Raw genomic sequence first — 2,672 nt, forward strand, 5'->3', positions numbered from 1 at the left:
GTCTCTCTCTCTCTCTCTTTCTTTCTCTCTTTTCCCCGCCTCCTCTCTCTATCTCTTCCCCCTCCCTCTGTCTTCTCTCTCCTCTTTTCTCCCTCTCTCCTCTACTCTCTCTCTCTCTCATCTCTCTTTCTCATCTCTATTATATAATTATATATATATAATATTTATATCCCTCTTTCCTTCGCTCTCGCTATCTGTCTCGCATCTTTTGCGGGGCACCGTTCATATCATATGTCTGTTTCTTTAACTGTCTCTCTCTCTCTCTCATCTCTCTCTCTCTCGTCTCTTCCTGTCTCACTTGCCTCTCCTCTCTCTCTCTGTCTCTCTCATCTGTCTCTTTCTCTCTCTCCTCCCTCCCCTCTCTCCGCCCTCTCTCTCTATCTATTTCTCTCTCTCTCTCTCTCACTGTCTCTCCCTCTCTCTCTCTCTCCTCTCTCTCTCTTCTCTCTCTCTCTCTCTCTCTCTCTCTTCTTTCTCTCCTCTCTCTCTCTCTCTACTCTCACTGTCTCTCTCGCCTCTCTCTTTCTCGTCTCTCTCTCTCTCTCTCTCTCTCTCTCTCTCTCTCACTTGTCACTCTCTCTCTCTCTCTCTCTCCTCTCTCTTTCTCTCTCTCTCTCTTCTCTCTCTCTCTTCTCTCTCTCTCTATCTCTCTCTCTCTCTCTTTCTCTCTCTCTCTTACTCTCTTCGCTCTGCCTCTCTCTCTTCTCTCTCTCTCGTCTCTCTTTCTTCTCTCTCTCTCTATCTCTCTCGTCTCTTTTTCTCTCTTCTCTCACTCTCTCCCTCGTCCTCTCTCTCTCTCTCTCGCTCACTCTATCTCCCCCTTTCTCCATTCTCTCATCTCTCGGCTCTCTCTCGTCTCTGTCTCTCTCTCTTCTCCACCCATCTCTTCTCCCTTCCTCTCTCTCTCTTTCTCTTCTTCTCTCTCTCTCTCTCTCTCGCTCTCTCTCTTCTCTATCTCTCGTCGCTCTCTCTTTTCTCTTTCTCTCTACTCTCTCCCTCTCCCATCTCTCTCTCTCTCGCTCTCTCAGCTCATCTTCCCTCTCCCGTCTCTTCCTCTCATCTTCTCGCTCGCCTCTCTTCTACGCCCCTCTCTCTCATCTCTCTTCATCTACTCTATCTTCTCTCTCCTCTCGTCTCTCTCTCTCTCTCTCTCTCCTCTCTCTACTCTCTCTCTATCTCTCTCTCTCTCTCTCTCTCTCTTCTTCTTTCTCTCTCTCCTCTCTCTCTCTCCTCTCTCTCTCTCTTTCCGCAGATGTCATGTGTGACGTGTCAGCGGGGATGTTCAGACGAGAAATGCACTGATGTTGATTCTATTACACGCTCAGTCTCATCAACCCCATCACATAACGCACACCGGCCGGCGACCGATATCCCTATTAACGTATCAGCTCTGAACGCTATTTAATTCGTTTCTTCGTGCACGCCTCGTGAGGCGCGAACAAAGAGAGCGTAACTTGGTAACACCAGGGGCTTGCAGAAGGAGAGGTGTGTGTGGAGAGTTGAGTGATAGAGATGAGGTGAGGTGTGTGGTGTGGTGTGAGGGAGGTTACTCACGGGAAGTTATGTGTGATTTGTTATCAATATCGCGGGTGAAACGTGTTGGAGCGGGTTTTGTCACAGCACCGGGTGACAGTTTCGGCGATCAGTGACAGCACGCACCGTAGATTACAACGCTAAACATGAGAAATAAACAAATCGCTAGTTTTCAAACATGTTTCCTTCGTGGCGGGTGAAATGAACTAGTTATACGTAGTACCGTTAAAAAAAGAACACACGCCGTGTGCGCGAAGCCACATCACACACCACACACCACACACACACACACACACACACACGACACACACACTCACACAGCATACACACACACACACAACACTACACACACAACACCCACACACACACACACACACACCACACACACAAACCACACACAAGAGAGAGAGAGAGAGAGAGAGAGAGAGAGAGCGACGAGAGAGAAAGAGAGAGAGAGCGCGCGCGCGAGAGAGAGAGAGAGTTTCCTCACTAGATCTAAGCGCGGATAGTCCACCGTAACCACACAGATGCAACATTTTAGTGACACATACTCCAACGACATGCCACGACACATCGACCATGCTTCTGTCGCAACGCTCCTAATCTCACCACTCGTGCCTTGTCTTCGTGTAAGAGTGCACACAGCTGTCAGATTGCATCGAAACTGCTCCAGATTGCCCCTAAGCCCATGGCATCGTTCGCCGGAGTGGAGGGGAGGAAGGAGGGGGCGGCAACCACCTGTGGGGACTGAGGCGTGATTGTGTTGTGGCGGGGAGGGGGAGAGGGAGGGGTACGTTTATCGTGTGACATTTACGAGCTGATTGCTACGATGACGGCCCAACACTGAGTTTGTTAGTGTGAAAAAACCGGCGCTGTTCCGTCCTCTGCGCTGCACACCCTGTTTACCCCGGCTGTTCCATTTATCTGCGCTGCCCCCTGCTTATCACAGACATTGGGTTGTCTGCGCTGCCCCCATTTTTACTTCAGCCGAAATTTTCACTATCGTTCTAGTAATATACAACAGACCACACGCGGAGACAACCGCCAGCAATTGACATGTATAAAGGGGACAGGAGGAGAACGCGTATTAAAGAAAAGAGAGAGAGAGAGAGAGAGAGAGAGAGAGAGAGAGAGAGAGA

The sequence above is a fragment of the Priapulus caudatus genome, unplaced genomic scaffold (genome assembly GCF_000485595.1).
Source record: "Priapulus caudatus unplaced genomic scaffold, Priapulus_caudatus-5.0.1 Scaffold836, whole genome shotgun sequence".
NCBI lineage: Eukaryota > Metazoa > Priapulida > Priapulimorpha > Priapulimorphida > Priapulidae > Priapulus > Priapulus caudatus.